This window comes from Ipomoea triloba, chromosome 8 (assembly GCF_003576645.1).
Source record: "Ipomoea triloba cultivar NCNSP0323 chromosome 8, ASM357664v1".
NCBI lineage: Eukaryota > Viridiplantae > Streptophyta > Magnoliopsida > Solanales > Convolvulaceae > Ipomoea > Ipomoea triloba.
The window spans coordinates 9784654-9804010 of record NC_044923.1 but is presented as its reverse complement, the minus strand read 5'-3'; the positions used below and the strand labels follow the sequence as shown (position 1 = coordinate 9804010).

Genomic DNA, 19357 nt, shown 5'->3' with positions numbered 1-19357 from the left:
AAAAAAGTGAAATAATGAAAATAAAAAAATAAAAAAAATTATATATATAATACAGACCAAAACGACGTCGTTTTGGGTCTGTATAATTTTTGTCTGCAACACCAAACTGACCAATAAATACATGCTGCAGAATTCATGTAGATCTGCAACATACTTGAACTTCATAATCCATATTAAAGACACCATGCAACAATATAATCATGCCCAGAAAATAATAATAATAATAATATAGAGTAATAGACATAAATCTCAAACAAACAACAAAAATATGAGAGAATGCTCGTCCTATGGTAAATTATAATGTGTGCAATGTCAACAATGTTTAGGTGATAATACATTGACATTCAGGTCAGGGGCATAGCTACACTTTAATGAGGGGGATCAATTAACCCCACTCAAAGTTTGGTTCTTATTATATGTGTTTGTGTGTGTATTGGAAAAATTTAGAAACTGATCCCACTGTGCAAACGCACAGCTCTTGTTTGTTCATTTCTTCATGATTGAGCAATTAAACATTTTCTCCAAAAGGTTATCCTAATTTCTTCTCTGAGTATTTTTGTGTTTGTTATGTACGGGGGGCAAACGTTTGCGTCACAAGGCGATTAGAGTTATTGGAGGTTGTCTACGGGTTGCCTGCCTGACTTTGATTGGGGTACAAGATACTGGGAAAGTTTTGAGAGTTTTCTCACATGATTTTATCTTAACTTCTTGCTTATCCCCTTTATTAGAATGAGAATCTCATTTTTACTGCATAATTTTGTATTATGGTTTGCTCTAATGGTCTACTGTAATTATAGCAGGAAATGCTTTTTTATTGATAATTCTTGAGTCAAAGCAAGGAAGTGTGTGAGTATGCATAAACTTTAGTAGAAATGTGTATGTTTTTTAAATTGATGGAGATATATTTTAGGGAAAATCGCACTTTTGATCCTTCAAATGTTGCCCGATCTGCAATGTGGTCCCCCTAAGTCAATTTTAATTAATTGGGTCTCTAATAGTCTTAAACCTTAGTCAATGTAGTCCTCCGGTCAGATTTCTCACTAACTAGTGTTAAAAGGCAATTTAGTAATTTTGCAACACCCACCCAATTTTACTCTAATTTCTTCTGTTCAGTCGGACGGCTTTGTGGGCAATTAAGCATGGGTGGAGTCGGACGGCTCCGTCCCTCTCGTCGGCAGGCAGAGCAGCGGCGAGGTTCAACGGACGGCGTCGGCAGAACAGCGGCGAAACTCTGGTCTTCGGCCTTCCCTATTCAACGCAGCAGCTACCATTATACATATTGGAGATTTCACTGCCACATGAACTAATTTTACTCAACAGGGCGTTACTTATGCACTTTGCCTTTGGACCCAAATATTGGAAAAATACTTCTGATGGGTTCCTTCTTTCGATGCCTAAACCCACGTGTTCAATGAGCAATCCGGCTGATCGGAATATTAAAGAAGAGAAAATCAAGTTGGCCATTAATCTGAGTAATTTAACATTGGGACCGGAAGGCCAGACGAAGAACACGACAACCGTTTAGAAGTCAACGGTGCAGATTTTGTTAGATATAAATAATCTAACCAAAAAGAATAGTATATGAGAAGCCTGACCTCGTAATAGCGGAAGCGGAATCATTGTTGATCTCCAGTCACAGTTGATGTAATGCCTCTTGAACGGTAGCGATATTTGTCCCATACTTGACTCAGAACCCTAGATGGTGTACTGGTGTCTACTGACGAGAAGTGTTTGTGCTATATAATGCTTAGCCTCTATCCGTGTTTGTGCTATATAATGCTTAGCCTCTATCCCATCAATACAAGTTTATATAGGCACAGAGTTTGGTTGAATAACTACTAATAGTTATTTAGTACAACCAAACCACTTAATAAGCCTAGTTAACTTGCACCACTTAATTAAGGCCCTAATATATAATATATAATATATATATTATTAGGGAAAATCTTACATTCTCCTACTTTGTGCAAGTAGGAGCACAACCCTCATCAAAGAACAAAACACATGAATCATAGTGATAAGTCCTCTATTTTGCAGAGTAATATCCATTATAGTCACATGCATTTTAATTCTCCAACTTAGGCCCCTCATGAACAAACCCAATGTTTATTCTCAGTATAACTTAAGGGATGTTTCTCAAAATATATTATGTGCACAACTGAAGAGAGAAACCATCCAAAATATTTGTACAAGAGTGTACACTGTATGATCTCTAAAAACTTTAAAAGCATGCCTTAAGTAGAGATCTCTTAATGTTAGCATAATGCTAACTGTATTCTGTGACTTCTTTATAACTGAACTTGAACACGTCTGTCACTCCCACTCATTAAAATAGCCAAAAGATAGTTAAGTCACAGAATCATTCCAATAACTTAGAGAACAAACAAAAACTCTAAGTCTATAAATTTGGAATATTAAATACACCATAACTTCCCAAATAATCACAATATCTTCTTTAAAAATTAACTGAACATTTACGAGTCTTACTTTTATGTCTCACAAAATTGTTTTTGAGCCTTAAATACCAAAATGGCCCAAGATCAATTTTGAAGAAACTAAAGACTCTATTAAATGCTAAAGAATAACAGTGCACCACAAGTTAGATGATTTTGTTCTAATAAATTCATTAATATTGTTGCAACATTTTCATAAATATGTTGCACAACCAGATGTCCAATAATTTGAACTTATGAACTTATATGAACAAATTCAAGATTATATGAATCTTTTGTACTTATTGTTTGACATACAATCCAATTTGCATTGGGATGTATGAAGACAATAATTAAATCCATAATATTTAATGGAGCATCTTAATGATCTTTTCTAAATGATCACTCCCACTGTTCTTTAACAAAATTAATGATATACATACTCATAATTGATTTGACCAACTAATAAATGAAGATAAAAGTCATCACCATTAGTTGGGCATACTAAATAATCAATATTTGGTTCCAATAAAAGTCCAACTAAATAATGAAGATAAAAATTCCCCACCATAGTTGGATATACTAAAAACAAAATACACCTTTCAAAACCAAGTTAGAATTTGGCTCAAAAGATAACCAAGTAAGTCGTGGGATAATTAATAAAAGTGGCTAAATTTTGGGAAGTAACGGAATACATGTCAATTGTTATACCCTGCACCACGATGCACATAGCAATGTGCACCACGTACGTAAAACGACGTCGTTTTGGTGTTAGTGGACGCGGACGCGAATGACTCCAGGGAATTCATTATCTATAATACACATAATCATTATCTAGAATACACAGAACGTTTGCCTAGAATACACAGAATATTTGCCCAGAATACACATAATATTGACACACAATACACAGAACTCATCCTCCTAACATTCGAATGCACAAACACATCACAACCTGTGTTAATAACATGAATACACAGAATATTGACACAAAATGCACAGAACTCATCCTCCTAAACATTCAAATGCACAAACACATCACAACATGTGTTACTAACATGAATACACATAACAGTTGCCTAGAATACACAGAACGGTTGCCTAGAATACACAGAATGATTGCCTGGAATACACAGAATATTAACATAAATACAGAGAACGGCCGAAATAGGAAATGTGATTTCCATAAAAACGGACGATTAGTTTACAATGCTCAAAACGACGTCGTTTAGGTACGTGGTGCACATTGATATGTGCACCGTGGTGCACGGTATAATTTGCCAATACATGTGTTGCCAATGCAAACCATGAAACTCAGAATTTATAATTGAACTAAATTTATAAATTCTAATAAATTGTGATAAAAATTATTATCTCATGGGTTGAGGGATTTATTGACATAAAACTTGCTTGTGGGCTGAAGTTTTAATTCTATTAAATCCAATTAAGAAACCCTTTTATGATAATATTTTATCTCAATTATCAAATAGACAGAAGAATCTAGAGACATAAAACTTGCCTATGGACTAAAGTCTTACTCAATCAGATCCAACTGAAAATTTTTATTTATGATGAAACAATTTATCAAATGAGTTGAAGAATCAAGTGACATAAAACTTACCTGTGGGCTAAAGTTTTAATTCAATAAGATTCATTATAACCATATGATAAAAAAAAACTTAAAGAAATCAAGTTCATTTTCCTCAACCCAATGGGCAATTCAAGAAATATGATCCAATAAAATTAAACTTCATGATAGAATGAAAAATTATTTACAAATAACCATCATAAATTGGTTTACTTCTATCATCACTGATAAAACTACTAACTACTTCCGATGCATAATTGCCTGTGGGCTAAATTATGATCGTAGTTCAGTATTTAATCCTAATTAATTATACAAATATAACGAAATTTCCTGTGGGCTAAATTCCATCATAGTAGATACAATTAATCACAACTTATATGTCTAAAACTTTATGCGATCAAGATAAACCACTTAATATATAATTTTAACTGATTAAGGATGTTGTGCCTACTCCCCAACCAAATTAAAAATTATAAGATCACTAGACATAAATTCTTGCGTAATCTTTATGTGATCAAGATAAAATTAAATCTGATTAAGGATGCTGTGGCTACTCCCCAACCAAATTAAAATTATAATATAATAACTTAATAATCTTAGGAAAATTGAATAAGTAGTGGCTATTCTTTAATTAACCAAGATTGAAACTTTAAGAGACTTCAGTAAATTAAAGATGATGTGTCTATTCTTTAATGAACTGAAATCAAATCACATTGCAAGGAATACTTAAAATTTTGACAGATTATACCAAATCATGATGGGAACCAGAATTGTAGGGTATAATCCAAAATTGAATAGTTCACATATGAATAAAGCTTTAAAATAGTGAACTAAATTATCAGACTAGATGTGCTTAAATTCAGGCACTACTGTAACTAAAATTTATGTATAAGTCCAACTTAATAAGGAACTAATATAATTCCAACATAAATTTATGCATTACCGAAGGCATAATAATAAAATTGCATAATTTAAAACCAGAATATTATGCAGTGGACAAATTAATATGCATAAATTAAGCATTAAACTCATGTATTCTAAACAAATTGCGTAACTTGAGGCAATTTTAATATGAGCTTCCAAAGTATAAACTTAATATTCAAATTCTAATGAGCCCAATCCAAAGGGACCCAAATTAATGAATATATAATTTGAAATTTTCAAACTTTAAGCCCATGATAAAATGTTTTAATGCATCACACTAGATTTATGAGAAATAGACCGAATTTACAAATTCAAACAATATCTAACAACAAAAAAAGGTATATATTGTCATTTGTAAAACAAATCTCACAAATGTAAATTGCATAATTAAACTTAATATTATGCATTTAATGTGACTGAATGCATAAAACTATCTGAAGAGTATGAACCAACTATAGAGTATGAATTTACATTAATTATTCATTATTCATACTTAACCAAATATGGGCAAAAAGAACTAAAAAAATCATAATTCAAAAAACTAAATGAATTATGACATAAATGGCAATAGTCAATTGTCTAGCAAATATGTTTTTCCAAAAATTACTGAATTGATCCAAAATCACTCTCCATAACCTAATTAATAATATTATTATCATTAATGGCAAAAACTGCAAATAATCCAAAAAAGCAATAAAATAGCCAAAATAATATTATTACATGGAGACTAAATATGGAAAAACAATAGCTAAAACCACTAATTGTAGAAGCATTTTTCGGATACAATTTTGAAAAAACTTAATAAATTTTGAAGTCCGAAAAACATTAATGTCAAGAAAATGATAATATCCATAATATTTTTCTTAACTGGAACATTGTCACATAAACTTAATTGAAAATAATTCAGGAGTCATAACTGAATACCATATTAATTAAAATATTTAATGGCAATAAGCAACATTATAATCACCATTAACATTTAACAATGACAACCAAATTATGGTAACACCTTCTTAATGTTTCCACAAAATAAGTGATTAGTCCAAATTCGCGGTTAACTGTAATTGTAGCATTAATTACCAATTAATATTAAAAGATAATTAATGACATACCTTAATGATGCAAACCGCATCTTCCCATTGCGCTAGCAACGATGACGATCCATAAGGGCTCGTTTGGTTCGCGGAAAATATTTGAAGGGAAGTGGAAGTGAAATTCCGTGGAAAACTAGTTACCAGGAAGATAAATTATGTTGTTTGGTTGGTGGAAAAGAAGTTACTGGGAAAATAAATTCTGTTGTTTGGTTGGATTTAGAATTGTAAGGAATAATATGTAAAAAGATATATATGCCCTTATTATTATTGTTGTTGTTGTTGATGATGAGCCTGTTATTTACTTGTCATGACCCATTTCATTTTCTTTTTGGAAATTCATGACCCATTTCTAACCCATCAGCCCACAACCCATTAGGGCATTAGATACAAGGCTTACAACAAATCCATTCTCACTGCTGCAACATAATGACATATCAAAGGGCAAAGGCATCGAAGAGGCACGCAGATCCATTCTCACTGCTACAACAAATCAAAGGCATCACACTACAACAAATCCATTCTCACGAGCTCGTGGTCGCCGTCGAGGGCTCGCAGCGTCGGCAGAGGCGGAAGTAGTCGGCAGAGCGTGAGAGGCAGAGGCGGCATCACCATCGTGGACTCCTCCACGACGAAGGCAGAGGCGCGGCGGAGGCGAGTAGCAAGGGAGCAGCAGCGAGAAGAAAACAGCGAGGGTAAAATAGTCTTGACAATCCAATTTTTCTTCCCAACAGCAATGGAAAATAAAATCCTAGGGTGTAGCTCGGATTTTGTTTTCCTCAAAAAATGAGGAATTGAAGTTCCCATGGAAAACAAATTCAGTGAACCAAACAATGGAAAGGAGCAATTTCTTTGATGTTCAGGAACCCACTTCCCATGGAAAAGCTTTTCCTGTGAACCAAACATGCCCTAAGGGAAGAAAAAACTTCATAATTCTCCTCATCTTCATTGTTGGTGTCAATAACCTCAATGCAGAGTCCAATGGTATGTAAAAGATTTGTTGGTAGGACTTAATTACCAACATCAATAGTTATGTAATAAAACAGAGTGACATGGGCAATCTTACCAATGTACCAAATATGGCAGATTACCATGAAACAATAATTATTATGAAAGGTAATAAATGAGATTAACCCCTAAGCTTGATAACAGTAATTAATAATGCCAATTAATAATTAACAATAACTAAAATAACGACAAAACTGTAATTAAGGGATGCTATACACTAATCTCAATTTACCACATAATAATTAACATGACTATTATAATGCTTTAGGGAGACTAAAACTAAAGTAATAACCAAATTACCATTATACAGACAATATACCAACTATATTGCTTTAAAAATAAAGAATTAATATTATTATTAAGGCCCTGAAAACCATTGATAAATTGAAAAAAACATAACCAACTTAAACAATAGTTATAATTCTTAATGGCCAAAATGATAATTAAATTCTTAAATCCTTAATGTCTCCAAAAACATGCCAAAACAATAATTATAGCACCTATATGCTCAAAGTAGACTTATAATTCTTAATGGTCCAAGTGAGCTATAACATAGATGAAAAATGATCTAAGTACTGAAATAGATCCAACCTTAATATTATTACTAACAATAAATACCATTAGCAAAATATGGTAGATAGTAATAATTAAGATCATGTTATAAATCCAAAATGAGCTATAATTATTATTAAAATATCAATCAATAATGGTAAGATCCAAAACTTAAATGACCCAAGATAGGTCCAAATTAGCTTGTTCAAAATATGTTTAAAAGTCCCAAATCAAACATAAGACTAAAATATGCTCAAATTAAATGGATAACCAAACAAGCTACTTTAATAGGCCATAATGACTTAAATTGACCTAAGGATCCAAAATTGAATGATATATGCTATGAGTTAATAATATGCTAAATTCAACCTTAATGCATGCTTTAACAAATGTATAATTGAAACAATAATCAAATATTTGACAAATATACCTAGCATGCTCGAATTTACATATTAATGTATTATTAACCCATATATCTTTAAATAAATTGCAATACTTTAGGCAATTTAATATAAACTTTAATATTAAATTAAAATTCAAATAGCAAATTAAGACTTAATATTTGCCCCAAATTGAATGATAATTTAGTAGTGAATTAAGGAGGATTTAAATTGAGAGGAAGGCCAAATATGATGAAGGGAAAAACTGAATTGAGCCCAAAATACCATAACAGGCCCAAGATTTTATTGGACCAGGTCTGACCCAAATGGGCCTGACCCGGCCCAAACATTTAATCCATCACCATCTTCATCGTTAATACTCAAAACCAGCCCTAGCTGCTATGAGAACACCAGTGCCGTCCCCCAACGCCGTCCGAAAGGAGAGAAGAACAGCAGCAATCCGAAGCTAGCCGGCGCCGCCTGGAGGAGGAGAAGAAGCAACGACGTCGCTGCAGCCGTTCGCCACGCCTCCACCGACTGACGAACTTAACAGAAGCACGGAGATGGAGCAGCAGCAGCCTGTCGCCGGAGTCGCCTGACAGAGAAGAACGAACAGAGACGTCGCCGGAAGAACCCCAGCCTCGCCTCCGCCGTCCCTCCTCTGCGCAATGCCAACAACGCCGCCTGCCATTCCAACTCGCGCCGCCATCGTCGCCAACCGACGAACCAGCGCCGAAGTCTGGTAACCTCATTAATGCCGGCCGGAGGGGATGTAGCAACGACCAATGCCTGGATTCGGTGCCGCCTGTAGAAGGGAAGAGAGTGACGACAGCGTCAAGAACTCAGCCCAACGCCAACCATCGCCGCCGCGTTTTTCTCCTCCTTCGCAGCGTCAATATCCGTCACTGCGTAGCAACAGCAGGGTGTCGCGTCGCCTGAAGAAGGGGAATCCCTCTGTTTGCGTCGCCGTCGCCGCATCTCCCATGTTGCCACGCATGTGCCCGCCGACGATTCTCAATCACGCCCGTCCTATTCTCGTTTCTAGAAAACAAACATCGATGGCTAACCAGAAAACAAACATCGACGCCTCTGAGGACTGGCGCGACGCCGTAGTCCCAGCCCAAGGCCAACGTCTTTCCTCGATTCTTTGCAGTTCACTCGCAATCGCCGGCAAGTCATCAAGAACCGGGATCCGGCAGATATTGAATTATCAAACAAATAATTCCAGGCAGAAGTTTCGAAAAATTACAAACTTTATTTATGTTGAAATTGAATCAGTAGTAATTCAAATACAACTAAAATTAATTCTACCCGAATGAAAATCAATTACAAATAATCATCCAAATTCCAAATTATGCACAAAAGTTTACTTAATTACATCAAAACCAAATAGACATAATCTGTATGCATATTTTGAAGATTAACGGATCATAATTGAAAATTAGGTAGATGACCATATACATAAACTTAATGTATATGAAAAACATAATATTGATTTTAAACACAATAATCAACCGGACAGAGATTATAAAGGCTCTTATTATACCAAATGTTAGATATAAATAATCTAACCAAACAGAAACAGAATAGTATACGAGAAGCCTGACCTCGTAATAGCGGAAGCGGAATCATTGTTGATCTCCAGTCACAGTTGATGTAATGTCAATGATCTCCAGTCACAGTTGATGTAATGCCTCTTGAACGGTAGACTGTCATATTTGTCCCATACTTGACTAGACTGGAACGGTAGACTGTCATATTTGTCCCATACTTGACTAGACTGTCAGCCATATTTGTCCCATACTTGACTCAGAACCCTAGATGGTGTACTGGTGTCTCCAGTCACAGTTGATGTAATGTCAATGATCTCCAGTCACAGTTGATGTAATGCCTCTTGAACGGTAGACTGTCATATTTGTCCCATACTTGACTAGACTGGAACGGTAGACTGTCATATTTGTCCCATACTTGACTAGACTGTCAGCCATATTTGTCCCATACTTGACTCAGAACCCTAGATGGTGTACTGGTGTCTACTGAGCAGTATAAGTACCGGGAACTGTATATGCTATATAATGCTTAGCATGTATCGTCTACTGAGCAGTATAAGTACCGGGAACTGTATGTGCTATATAATGCTTAGCATATATCCTATCAATACAAGTTTATATAGGCACAGAGTCTGGTTGAATAACTACTACTAGTTATTTAGTACAACCAAACCACTTAATAAGCCTAGTTAACTTGCACGACTTAATTAAGGCCCTAATATATAATATATATATTATTAGAGAAAATCTTACAGATTTCTGATTGATTGAATACTTGTATGAGGCCCTAATATATAATATATATATTATTAGGGAAAATCTTACAGATTTCTGATTGATTGAATACTTGTATGCAGAGAACCCAAGGCCTGTTCTTTCTTTCCCCTCCAATTTTTCGCTTTCTCATTTGGTTTTTGAGAGGGTTTTCGCAGTTCACATTCCCCTCTATTTTCCTTCTTTTTGTAAATTCCTCTTCTTTTATTTATTTACTTTTTGTAGTTTGTCAAACAAAGTCACATGGAATTGGAAAGCATGGTCGCTTTGGTTTCACATACAGGCTGGCATTTGCAGCATTACGACAACGGCCGCCGTCAAGTTGTCGGGTATTTCTTCTCTTCGTTCCCCATAAACTAAACAAGTAACTGGGAATTTGTTGGTTTGTAATAATGCTGTTTGACTTGTTAAAGTATGGTGATTGAACATTGGGGTCTAATTTTTACTTCCCAATTCCATATTAATGGCATAGTTGAAGATGGGACGAGGGCGAGGGAAAGGTGGTAAAACAATGATGTATGGGGTTGTTGGGGTTCCGATGGCAGTGACTGGTATAGAACAAACTGCGTCGGAGAAGAAGGCGATTAGCCATCAGACTTCTTAAAGGAAGTCATTTTTGTTCGTCGGAGACTGAATGAGACTGGCGACAAGGACGAAGAAGATGGGCATGGATTGGAGAAATTATTAAGGTGGGTGTTGTGAAATTACTAAATTGCTCATAGTTTTAACACTAGTTAGTGAGAAATCTGACCGGAGGACTACATTGACTAAGGTTTAAGACTATTAGGGACCTAATTAACTAAAATTGACAATGGGGGATAACATTGCAGATCGGGCAACAATTGAGGGACCAAAAGTGTGATTTTCCCTATATTTTAAATAAAAATCAACACTGGATCAACCAAATTGAATTCAAGAATTCAGTGAACAATTTTCAAAGCAAGCTCGTATTTAGGTGGATTTAGAAAATCTTCTATCTGATTCTGGACTTTGTAAGGGAATTACGATTTATGATCCAGATGATCGGGATATTTAGTTATGCCAATGGCATCCACTAGGATTGAATACTAGCTATGCCACATGTTCAGATGATAACACAATGATATTTATTTCCCATCTCAACATTTATCATCTAAATATAATTGTATGGTTGACAATGTGTACTTGAACTGATTACATTAGGCCAGTATAAGTCCAGCCATCCATGATTACTTGCACCTTTAGGCTATCCCTATTTGTGGATTTTTTTGAGTTTTTAGAATATGGGGTAAGTTTTTTAACAAATGTGGGGATGAAAATTTGGTGATGTTTTTCTCCTGCAAGGGAGGAAATTTTGTTAGCCAATGTGGACCCCACCTGATGACAATACAAATGCGCCTCACTCACATGCGTGAGGCGTAGATTCGCGCAGGGTGGGCGCGTAAATACTCTTTTTTTCTATTTTTTAATTTTGTTTTATTTTTTTCTTCCCCTTCTACTTTCTCTTTCCTAATCACACTTACAAAAACTCTTCAAAAATCACACAAAAATCTCCACTATTGAGGAAGGCCTAGTAGGATTTTTTTTTACGGTTTTTGAGAAGTTTTTGTAAGTGTGATTAGGAAAAAGAAATTGGAGAAGATAAAAAAAATAATAAATAAATCTGATTTTAAAAAAATAATACAGGGTAATAAACAAGTATGTCAGGCGCGCCCGCTGTGTGCGAAACGCGCACAGCTGAAAATGATTTTAATTTCTTTGTCAGTATAAATATTAAATACTATTCCAAAAACCAACTATAACATATGAAACTTGATCTTCTCTCTCTTGCCTTTTCTCACTCCCACCTCACCTTGTACTGTACCAAAACCCTCCAATAATTCTCTAGTATGATGTTGTAAAGTCAGACACATCAGCATCATAAATTTGGTTGATTAGACCAATAGAGTAACATGCATGGTTTGAATATGCTATTAATCCTGGGAAATGACATTGCCCTCTCCCCAAGGAATTCTGATCCAGGGATTGCAGCCCTAAGTTGTAGGGCTTAAAAGAAACACGGGACTTGGTGAATTGGTAATCTACCCAAGGAATTAGGTCCTCGACTTGATAATTTTACCCAATTGAGTCCTCAATTGTTAGAATAAAAGACTAAATTCAGGAAAAAAAATCACTATAGTCAGACTAACTTAGGTAAATTACTAAAGTCGATGACTAAAGACTAAATTTGGTATTAATAGACGTGAAATTAGCAAGCTATCTTAACATTGGACTCAATTGGATAGAACCATTAAAGTCTAGGAATTAATTAAACACAAAAAACTATTTAGAACTAAATTGAGAAAACCCACTATAATCGGGGGTAACTCCTTGTGATATGTAGGAATAGAATTCAAGAAGAATTGGAAATCTACCTACTATTACAAAGCAACTAGTATTTTCACATGTGCGATGCACGGAATTAATTTGCTATAATAGTTTAAGAATATTTGGCTCACTATGTAATTATATAAATTATGACATCAAATATAATATAGTGCAATTGAAAAGATGGTTTTGATTGATTATATTTTGTGATGTTATCCTTGTTTGAATTCGACCAAATAATTATTAAATCAATAGCTAATGTGTAGATGTAAGCATTCGGTGCTGAAACTTTGGGGATTTTATATATCAATGTTTAGAATTTGTATAACTCGGGCAAATGTGCTTTTTGAAAAAAAAAAAAAAAAAGAAAGAAAGAAAACATAATATCACGGGTTTGAATTACACATTATTGAAAACCTTTTTGTAGACGACATTAATAGTAGTAATAAAATCTTGTCCATCCTCGACATTGAATGTAGTAGTATAATTGTTTACGTTGGAACTTGAAGGGTAATCTCGTATCAGAAGGAGTGAGAGACATTCGGGGGATAAGAACTTTGGTTATTCCATGTGTCTCATTAACTATTCTTACTTCGACAATGTGATCTGCCAATCTTGTAATGATGAGATGTGTACCATTGCAAATACCAAGAAAATGGTCTATGTTCCGCAGTAACATAACAGGTGCACTAACCTTTAATGTCAATGAATGATTAGGGAGTTCAAACTATTTAGGAATTCAGGAGTGTGTCATTTTGATAGATTTTCACCGTCTGATTCTGCCTTACACAAAGAGTCATAACTTAAATATGTTCGTCATTCAGCAGTGTTCATGTCGCAAATGTACTAATCAACGACATCTAAAGTCGGAGAGATGATCGCTCGGCCTTCTAGGTGTGACTCATCAAGCATGCTATATTTTGCGCTTGGGAATGTGTTTTCCACTATAGTTGCAAAGGGTTCGGCCGATCGGGTCTACACAAACAAAAATTGTGACGGAATATCGATCTCAGAAAATCGTTGTATACAACCCCTGCAATTCCATCTCCAATGTTTGCAATCCATTTTGAAAACCAATCAATCGTCTGTCTCTCTTTCTCTAAAGCTAAGTTTCGTACTCTCAAGTTCTTTGTGAGCCTCAATACCTTGCAAATCGTCCAGAGGTAGGAAGAATTAATGGTGACTCCGACAACTAGTGGTCTCGTTGCTTTTGGAATAACGGGAAGAATATGTCTAAAATCACCGCCCCAAACTATTGTTTTCCCACCAAATGTCTTTTCAACACTACCCGGTATGACAAACTTTATTAGATCCCTCATGGTTTTGTCCAAAGCTTTAAAAAAGTACAGTGTTTGTGCATCATCGGTTCCTCGTCCCATATAATCAACTTGATCCTTATTATATGCTTAGCAAGGTTACTACCTTACTATATATTACATGTGGAATATTTCTTTTCAAAGAGAGTGGTATAGAAAATCTGCAATGCGTCGTCCTACCTCCCGGCAAGAGCAAAGATGTTATTCCACTCGAAGCAACATTCAGAACAATATCACCGCGGCTCCTTATCACGCGGCTACCGGTATTTATAGGTAGTTAGGAGAGAAGAAAGCAGAGCTAGAACCGAGAAGAAGACAAGACACCCCTCAATCATCATTAATTACATAATTACTTAAAATATAGGGCTGGACATTTCGATTTAGTTTCTTTAATGTAGAATTGTAGTACGAATATGAATTGTATTACCATATTTTACAATATTATGTTGCAGGGAAGTATATGTACTGTATTATTACGATTAGTAATATTAATATAGAATTATATTATGGATAGGAAAGTAGGAAAGTATATATTGTATTACGATTTGTAATACCATATTTTAATGTACAATTGTAGTACGAAGAGGAATTGTATTACCATTGACAGAGTAATTGAGCAGCACCTGACCCGAACCACAAGAAGACAGACATGCTCAGGAAGTGAAACAACCACCCGTTACACCTGAGGAGAGAAGTTATTACCAACGGCTCCATTACACTTCACATTCAAGGCTCGCCATCATGAATACCATTACACTCATAGGAGAAGAGTCGTTATACCTATAGTATAAGTAGTAAGCATGTTGTAGAAGGAGGGGACACACAAAACTATTATACTGAAACTGATTACTCATTGTACTTCACTTATATCAAATATACTTCGGTAACATTCTTATCGTCATTGGTGCTCTTGTTGAGAGTTGAGATCAAATCTCAAGCAAGCTCTACATATTACAAAACATTAGCTTATCATTGGAGATGGCTAGATCAGGATCTAGCAGTTCCCATCATTTGCGTCACGTGAACCATGGCAACACCTCTGGTGATCACGATGATGATCTTCGCCAGCGGCACGACAACAATCACGATAAAGGGCAGCAGGCGCCCAAAGCACGGGTACCGTCTATGGACCCCCAGGCGACAGCCCGAGCCATTCTGCAAGCAACGACAACTCTAGCCCAATTGGTGGCGGAGATTCAAGGTCAAATACCCCAGGCATCCGCGTAGAAGGATGAAATAGATAAAAAAAGAGGACACAACGTCTATGTAGTGGCACAACTTATCAGCCGATCGTTCTTTTAAGCTCTCCCCCTTATCCTACCTTATTGCGTAGAGGTGAGAGAAAGACTTCTTACATTGTATATTGTTAGAAAAGTAACTTAAAAAGCTTTTTGACAGTTCTCCAAAATTTTGGATTGAGCCATCTGGGATTGTATTGAACTAGTCTTGGGCTGCCCCATCGAAAGTGGACAAAAATGCTCTGCACATAATGGCATCTTCTGCCCCCATCATCACAATTATCGCCTTATGCCTCGTCATGTGTGCACGCGGGTTTGGGTCTCTACGTAAGCTTTGATAGCCGGAAGCCTGAACTCCTTTGGAAGGGGTGCATCCATTATCCTTGCGATGAATGGTGCAACCATCCTATCCTCGGGCCCAGACGACTGTTCCCTTGTCTCTAGAGCTGTCAATACGGGCCAACTCGGCCCATACGGGTTGGCCCGTCACGGGTTGGTGAAAAACGGGCCGGGACGGGCCTACCCGTTTTTTAAACAGGTTGGGAAAATCCCAACCCAACCCATTAGTTAAGGGCTGACGGGCTAAACGGGCCAGCCCGTCAGCTTGTTTATTTATTTTTTACTATTTTATATTATTAAAATTTATTAATTTTTGTATTGCTTAGGTATTAAAACCACAACCTCTAAGTTAACAATTACCACAATTTCTAACTAAACACATAAATCTTTTTGTACAAATACCATGTATGAATACAATATATATATATATATATATATATATATATACACACACACACAACAAGAAAAATGCTACGGGGTAAAATTTCTGTTGTTGAAGCCGGTGTTGTTGTAAGTCCCGCGCAAAGACAACGGTTTTTAACCGTTGTCTTTTCTAGAAAAGACAACAGTTTTTTAACCGTTGTCTATTGAGTGTTGTTGAAAGTCACGGACATAGACAACAGTTTTTAACCGTTGTCTTTTCTAGAAAAGACAACAGTTGTTTAACCGTTGTCTATTGAATGTTGTTGAAACTGGTGTTGTTAAAAGTCACGGACATAGACAACGGTTTTTAACCGTTGTCTTTTCTAGAAAAGACGACGGTTTTTTAACCGTTGTCTATTGAGTGTTGTTGAAACCGGTGTTGTTAAAAGTCACACACATAGACAACGATTTTTAACCGTTGTCTTTTCTAGAGAAAGACAACGGTTTTTTTTAACCGTTGTCCATTGAGTGTTGTTGAAGCCAATGTTGTTGAAAGTCACAGGCATAGACAACGGTTTTTAACCGTTGTCTTTTTTATATAATACAATGTCTTTTTTATATAATACAACGAATTTTAACCGTTGTCTATTGTGTGTTGTTAAAACAACCATTGTTGAAAGTCACACTAATAGACAACATTTTTTAACCGTTGTCTTTGATATATAAGACAACGGTTAAAAACCATTATTTTCACATTCATAGACAACTGTTTTAAACCATCATTTTTAACCTGTTTTGATTTTATGCATAATAATATAATAAAAACAATTTATCTAAACACCATAAATACCAAAGCATTAATTCATTAGTATAATCATCTTTTACTAGTATGTAAAGTATTTCAAAATACACAAGAATCCATCATCTACTTCAAAATACAATAAAGTATTTCAAAATACACAAGAATCCATCATCTACTTCCAATCACAAAGTCTAAATTGTTCACAAAGTTCTAATCAAATGCATACCTACTGTATATAACTTGATACACAATCTGCCCATTCGAAACACACTAAATGTGGAGATCAGAACCGGAAAGAATATTAAGCCTAACATTTACCTATTTCACCATTTGAGTAGTTGGAGGCGGCAGTTGCTCGATCATCATGGATACTGAGTTGTCTAGTAAGTTTTGAAAGAAGAGAAGATTGTTTCTGACTTCTGAAAGTTTTCCCTCATGTGTTTTACATGATGGTCCTCCTGTAACAGCTCTTCAATCCTTGTTTAACTTTGGGCACTACCATCCAACAAATAAATACAAATTTATAATTTTAAAGTAGCAATAAAACCAACAAAAACTCAAGAGACAACCCCATATATTATTTGTATAGATTCTCTCGCTCCCTTCAATTTTATCACTGCATAATTAAACTAACCGTTGTATCTGTGAGTCTACACGTAATAGGCATCAATATTTTATATGTACATCATTCCTTATAAGTTTGTTGTAGTTTGATTTGTAGCTTTCTGAGTTTTGTAACAACTAATGTGTGTACACACTTAGACTAGCCTTTAAGTTAGCTTATAAAATATAAGGCTAATACGGGAAAGGGAGTAATAAAAGATTTAGTTTACCTGAAACTTAGCTTTACTTAATGCAAAGAGGCCTTCAATTAGGAACTGAACCCTTTTATCTATCTCTCCTTCATGAAGTATCCCAGGAAACCGCTCAAAGATGCCTAATTAAAAAGATATTCATATAGGTGAATTCATTAAAATAATCAAAGAGTACAAGTTTCTGCAAGCAGAAGGAGAGGTATCCACAAATTCAGTAAACAAAATGCAAATTTCAACATTAGCATCTTAAACAAATAACAAAAGAGAAAGTAGACCCTTCCTTAGGAATTGAAGTCACTCTAAAAGTATAAATATAGGGAATTGAAAATGGCAACAGCCACATAATCATGTTTAACCAGTTGAATTAGGTAGAAAACAGGATTTATATACCAGTAAAAAACAAGTCAGCTTAGATGAGAATTCAAATCTAGGTGGATCTAGCAAATATGATATGGGCAACAGCTACCATCAGTGCTAATTAAAATCACAATGCAATACACATGGGCTAAATCTCCAAGAGTTATCAAGCAAGTCCATTACTTCCCAAATATGAAGTCAAATATATTAGTTTTCCTTCTACTTTTATTTCCTTCCTTTTCCCCACTTAATTTAGCATTTCCCCACTTAAATAATAAATCTATATTCAATAGATTTAAAAAGGATGGAATGCATAACAAACAAGAACGAGAGCTACTTTTTTTTTTCTCACTATATTTTACTGTTTTTTTTTTGTTTTTTTAAATTGAATTATAGAGAAATAGAGAATGCAAGACAAAGGACTAAAGTTAAATTTTCAAGAACAAGAGCTACTAATAATAATAAGAATGCAATCCAAATTCTAGGGTTCATATGCTACTGGAACAAATATACTAGAACAAATATACTACTGGAACAAATATACTACTAGAACAAATAGAACAAAATCAACAAATAGCATACCTAGCAATATAAATTACCTATACGCTAGCGCTATACATTATACACCTATACTAGAATAAATCAACAAATAGCATTAAAATAAAACTGCAGGTCTGCAGCTGTGCGAAACTTACCAGAACTAGACGAGTGGACGAAGCTTGAGTGACTGACTCCGACCTCCGGCTACGGCATCGAGCTAGCGAGACGAGACTGAGAAAGCTGAGAGGCGAGAGGGAGAGAGGGATGGAGGTCGGACCGTCTGAGGGAGAGTGAGAGACTAGAGAGACGAGAGGCACAAGCCACAAGGCACTGAAGTCTGAAGAGTGAAGCCTTGAAGCGGTGAAGTCGTGAACTGATTCCCGTGAAGGCACAAGGTCATGCCTTGTGAGGCAGTGAGGAATTAGGGTTTCAGCTGATGCATCCTTCTTTTCATATTAATATATAATATAAAATTTTTTGATTATACGGTTAATCAATTATTTTTCGGTTATAGAGCTTTAGTAAAATCTGTCACTAAATAACCGAGGGTATATAATATAATCGAAAAATAACGGATTAACCGTATCATCGAAACTTTTTGGGTCTTACAATTTTCGCAATAAAGACACAAATTAATGAAAATAAAACTAGAGATGAATAGAAAATCGTAAGGAATGACTAAAATTCAACCTTGTTTCCATTAAAAGCAATTCGAAGCGGTGAAAGAGAAGAGAGGTGTGGTGTTGCGGTTGTGCGACAAACTGTACGAGAGAGAGGATTGGCAGTTGTGCGGTCTGGTGCGAGGGTGGTGTTATGCAAGAAGGACGACGGTGGTGAATGTGGGTGGCTATGGGAATTAGAGTTGCGGCAGAGAGAATTAGAGAAGGGAAGATAACCGCTAATTGCAAAACAATGTCATAACAATATTGAGCGGAATAGGAA

The 19357-nt window shown here is 35.4% G+C and overlaps 1 long non-coding RNA gene across 1 annotated transcript; it reads right to left on the bottom strand.

Annotated features, from left to right (window-relative positions):
* Positions 1-16755: 16755 nt before the first annotated feature.
* LOC116027984 lies at positions 16756-18841 on the bottom strand. The gene is made up of 3 exons (XR_004100041.1): positions 18571-18841; positions 17537-17640; positions 16756-17198 (listed from the first exon to the last, which is right to left on the bottom strand). It is a non-coding gene; the product is annotated as an uncharacterized LOC116027984 (long non-coding RNA).
* Between the last annotated feature and the right edge of the window lie 516 nt (positions 18842-19357).